The sequence below is a fragment of the Spodoptera frugiperda genome, chromosome 27, assembly GCF_023101765.2.
Source record: "Spodoptera frugiperda isolate SF20-4 chromosome 27, AGI-APGP_CSIRO_Sfru_2.0, whole genome shotgun sequence".
In the NCBI taxonomy this organism is placed as follows: Eukaryota; Metazoa; Arthropoda; class Insecta; order Lepidoptera; family Noctuidae; genus Spodoptera; species Spodoptera frugiperda.
Window position 1 is genome coordinate 2,116,135 of NC_064238.1, and position 6,000 is coordinate 2,122,134.

Below are 6,000 nucleotides of genomic sequence, written 5' to 3' on the forward strand. Positions count from 1 at the left end.
TTAATAAACCTCTTAAAATAAGTTCAAGTCAAAGACCTAAGACAACTTAGTAATTCAGAAACTATCACCATTCCCTTCTAAGATAAGGATGGAGCTATATGTAGTATATAGTGTTATCTCTGTTCCCCGTTCACTTCAAGCTATGCAAAACCAGGATAAGCTGACCGTCGAATGTGGGGAAAGGTGATACAAAGCGAGGCCATGATATACTAGTTTCGTGTAACTTGATTTGTAGTCGTGTGTACCATCGATAGTTAGTAGTTCCGAATAGGTCCCGTGGGCCAGAATTACTGGCCAGTTGCGAAAGTGTAGATAACTTGCAACTTGGGCCTTCGGATACTTGTTCCTAACTGCACGTGGTGTAACAATAATCACACTTTAACGTGTTTTACGTATTTGGGCTGTAGGAAATATTCCAATTAATTACCGTACTTTCAAAGATATAAGGACGAAGTATTAAAGAGAATAGAAAAAACGAAAAGAGGGATCAATATGTTTACGATAAAACCTTCAGAGCGTATTCCTTTTTAAAAGGCCGGCAAAGTACCAGTGACTTCTCTGGTGTTGCGGGTGTCCATGGGCGGCTCTGAACGCTTACCATCAGGTGACCCACTTACTCGTTTGCGGCGTTTACCTGTTCCTTAAAATAATGTTTATACGAGCAAAATTTTCTTTTAAGAATCTTAAAATATAATTTATGTTAAGATTAAATTTATCTTATGGCATAAAATTTTAAAATATCCCCAACGACACTAATAAAATTACATTTTGTATAAAAAAAAGAGAAGAAAAATGAGAGACATTCTATAAAATTGATATCACAACAATTTATTTAAAAAAAAATATACCAGAGGAGGGGTGCATAAACAACGTATTATTATATAAACAGCCTATGAGGTACTACTAATGGGACCTTGGGAGTCTTGGGACTGATCCCTTCTTTCTAAGAAAGGAAGTGGTAACCCAACCCGACCCTGTGGGGAATGTCTACAAACATTACTATACAACTGCCAGTATATAATGTACTTCCCTTATATCCTTGTGTTATATTTAGAAAAACCTTTGCCTCATTGACCTACTGACCACACCAATGAGATTCTAGGTAGGAATAGATTGTTGAATTTATCAATTTTACTGTGGTACCACCTAGTTATATTAATCTGTGATAGGTAAGTGTATCTCACGATGATGAAATCGTTTCTATAGACTCACCCCGTATTACATGGGACTTATAACACAAATAGTGAGAAGTGGGTGTACATTGTACACTGGCATTACGTGCCGTAATGTGCAGATGCACCTATGCTCTCCTTTGGGGATAAAAGGCGTGGTGTTGTGTGTAAATCGTTTCCAGGAAGTAAGGAAGAGGGCTCCCGCCCAAATGTATCGCCCACACATCCTATCTCCTACATCAGAAGTGGGATTTTCCTTACACCAACATATCAAATGTAAGATACCATCTTATCTCCGACATAAATATGACAATATCATCTTCTTTAAAACTACAAGTGTAATAAATAAGTCACCTCAAAGCCAAGGTCAAATCACAAATTATAACAAACTACGTGAAAATTCTCTTTCAATCCATTGTTCATTTAAAACAATATAACAGATGACAAAAGGCAAATTAATTATTTTCAACTATGTGCACTTAATGTGTCCCACTTTGCACCGCTTTACTCGAGAGGCTATTGCATAACACTCGTTTTTGTTTTGTCATTACGTGCCTGTGTAAAATCTATTAAAGTTAAGCTATGCGGAAGACATTGGTTAATATCTTTAGCTTGCTTCATTGGTCAAGTTAAACTCATTTAAACTTTAAATGTAATTGCTAGAATGACTGTATTATTGTATTATATTGCTCAAATAGGCTCTCTAAAAGCGATAATAGTATCTTATCGTATCATTCTTATTAATCTTCGACTCAAGTTATGCGAATACACTAATATATACGATGTTTGTCCGTCAATCACGCTGAAACTACTGAACGGATTTTGAAGAAATTTCGTATACAGACAGAGTATGAGCTGACTTTATATCCTATGAGAACTCGGCCGATGCCGCTGGCAGAAGCTCGTACTATATAATCTTATTATACAATGTAAACAGTAATAACAGGCTTTCAACTTATGATGTGCCGTGGACAACGTCCATACCAAGTTTCATTAGACTAGGCAATCGATAAAGAGCATCGAACTACGTTGGGTCAAAATTTACTGAAATAGAGTAGCTTTGGTTATTACCCTTTGAGCTATCGCTATCTGGTTTCAATGATTAAGAAAATAACCAAACGGAATATTGAGAAAATAAGCTACTTACTTCAATGTTTAAAAATATTGTAATCTTTAAATGGATATTTTGACCCCCTTAACCATTGTGTTTTTTGTAGGAAGGAAATCATCCAATGACTTTTCGCACCATGGACGAGGCGAGAGAGAGTGTCAGACTCTTACTGACTAAAAGCCACCCCGTTCCTACTAATGCTTTTCGAGCCGGAACCTCTGAAACCCGCTAGGCAGGCCGCGGCTCCGGATCTGCTCTTGAATTCAAACAATCCAATATCAAAACAATACAACACACACAAGGACAAACCATTAATCAATACAAATAATTCTCAGGCAACAGGCAACTCACTGTACAGAGAACAGCACATTGAACTTAGGAAGGTGTAACTCAATTGAAGGCGTTAGGTTACTGAATGGATCACACGGATGGAGGTCTGCAACAAACTCTCATAGTAAAGACCGAAGCAACTAACTACTAGAACAACGCAACGCCACGTAGTACCGTACATAGATGTAATGTTTATGGAAGTGACATTATGCTGATATGTTCAAAAGATAAAATAAGGTAAATATATAGAGCAATGCCAGATTAATCAAGAGGTCGTTAACGCGACTGTCGAGTAAAGAAACACACACACACACATACAATTTTTTTGCTCCACACAGATATACACATATATACAGATCTACAACATACAAGTTCACAACCACATGATAACCAGACCCAGAGAATTTGTGATTAACACAAAGAGTTGCTCCAGGTGGGAATCGAACCTGCTACATGTTCCCCGACCGCTGAATATCCAGCCACCGCACCAACCACGCAGTCAAACTTTATTTTGCCCAACGAGTTTGTGTAACTTCTGTAGAGTGTCATTACATTAACTAATTATTATAATTCATCACGAGAAATAAAAGATAGTATCACAATATTTCATTTGTAGAATAGTAGAACAGGTCAATCCAATAAAAATGTGATTTCGTGTTCATGTGTTCTACACGTTTTATGCCAATTGTGTTTAGTGTTGAAATCTAGATCAATCAGTTACATAAAGAAAGTATTACGAAAACATTGTTTACAAATATAAGGCCAGCATTCGATTACAAGTTTATCTAGTTTCTAGCACTTATGTATTGAATCTAATATCACATCGAGCCTATCTTGAGATTTAGTGTTACTACTGAGAATTTTTGAAAAAGAGAAATATATCCCTCAACCCTTTACCGAATGATTATTATGTTATCAGCTTACTCGCTTACTAGTTTCAAGCGTCGTGTGTCGCGGAATGCTGGTCATGAATATGAGCCTCTAGCATGGCTTGAAACTAGTTGAGTTCCTCGTCAAACAATTATGGGAGTAAGCCGATAACATAATAATGAATTTAGTAGGTCTCACGAAAGTTATTATAAACCCCTTTAAAGACTTGGTCGGTAGTCACGCATACAGTCACTGTGTCAATCAACAAGGTAGTCCAACTTTTATAACCTAAATATTAGTAAAGCGCTTTATTAACCGCAATTTAAATATGTCACGTGTCACATCTAGTTTTATAAATCGTTGTCGTATCCAGAAACTGGGCAGAAGGGTAGTGGATAGAGTAAGTTAGTGAAGGCTATTTCTCTCAGTTTAATAGTTGCTAACAATATCGACCACCGGTCAGGCACCAAGTCTTTGCTATTTTCATCCTTGATGACGTATATTAACACCCTCTAAGAGTGTTATAGAAGACAGAGATTTAAGGAGTTCTATTGTATTTAAGTAATGTTTAGTAATTTGTAACACAAATACAAAAATGTTTCGTGTACGAGAGACTGCTTTATAAATCAAGTGCCAAAGTAGGGGTTCCAATGCCTAGGCTAAGTCAACTTTTTTTTTCTCGGACCTGCGGACCACCTGGCGAGTTACCGGAGCTCTAGCTAGAAAATCAGGAAAAATAGGAACGAGGTTGTTTTAAGTCAGAAAGAGTCTGACACTCCCTATCGCCTCACACAAATCAGGAGAAGGCATTAGATCATATTCCGCCTACAAAAGAAATTGACAAAATTGTGGGCTATTGGTGTTTTCGAAATGTCAGTAATACCACGAACTCTAGAAATTTCATTTAATATGTGCAATACTGACGACATAATGTAGATTATCACTATCTTAATGACTTTGGAGCAACTTTTCAAACTCATAGGTACAAAACCTGACGCCTTTTTATCCCCGAAACAGTACGACGAGATACACTCAAAGATACAGTCAATATAGCACTCACTTTTTACCAGTTATATGAGAAGTCCCATGTGATACAACACTACAAAATTCCCACAAGAAAAACAACGCTACAATACAATACGCAATAATTATCATACCACAGCTCATCACTTCCTAGAAACATTTCCATTCGTAGTATGTACAGTCAGCACAGCTATTTAGTATGCAGGTAAGAAAATAAAGTTTGATTCAGTACAAAGACAGTAACTATTGGTTGGCTACTGAACCGACCAAAGTTATACAAGATGATAGGTGTAACTTTTACTGCACTGTAACTGGGCAACTGGATGCCGTGCAACGTGTAGCGGGTTCGATTCCTGCACGAAGCAACTCTTTGTGTGATCCACAAATTGTTGTTTCAGGTCTAGGTGTGATGTGCATGTACAATCGTATATTTGTAAACGCACCTACGGCACAGGAGAAAATTCTAGTGTGGGGCAACGCTATAAAAAAGAAAAATATAAGTGATTTGGTTAAGAACTCAACTTAATAAAACTTAGTTTAATCAAATAATTTAGTTTAATGAAGGTTACTGTCTCTGTACTAAATAAAGTTTTATTTTCTTACCTGCATAGTAAATAACCGTGCTGACTGTACGGTACGTATCACTTTATGTAATTAATCATAATTTAATCGTTCACTATCTACCACTAGTCGTGCGGTAGTCATTGTAATTCACTTTCAATTAAAACAATTATGGCGGACCACTTTCGCATTCTAATGAACGAACGTACGGTAGTATGGACGTAAGTATTTGAGAATATTTTATTGTGATTGTTAAGTAATTTCATAATAGGTGCAACTAATCTTCGATTCCCGGATAAGGTATTGTAAGGTTATTCAAAATTCTTACAAATAATAGGAATGTTTTAAAGTATTAGGGTTTTAATGACTTTGTTTGAGGGGGAAAATCATCCTATGACTTCTCCCGCCTTGGGCGAGGCGAGAGGGAGTGTCAGACTCTTACTGACTAAAAACCACCCCGTTCCTTCTCCTGCTTTTCGTGCCAGAGCCCCGGTAAACCCGCTAGGTAGTCCGCAGCTCCGGATCAGAAGGGTTTTAATGGCTATGGTGCATCTGCCATACAATTAGTTTCTGGTTCGTTTTAGCTGGTTGTGTAAAGAATTAATGGGAATTAAGCTTTGATAGCATGTCTTTTTTTATTTATTTCATTACTTAATTCACGTATAAGTTATTGTGTTGTACCTCTGCATGTTCTTTAGAAGCATAAAAGTCGTAAAGTTGTTTACCTATTTGTAGAACACTGATAAATAAAACCTTATATAATATGAAACTAAAAGTTAAATACCAATAAAACACATAACATTAATCTAGATACTAGAACATTTGACACTTTTATGGAAAGAACTAGTGACACCATATTTTCTGCTCCAAAGTAGACCTTTCCAAGTGCATGCCAACTGCATGTCCCACTATCTCTCTGTTTTATGGTAACAC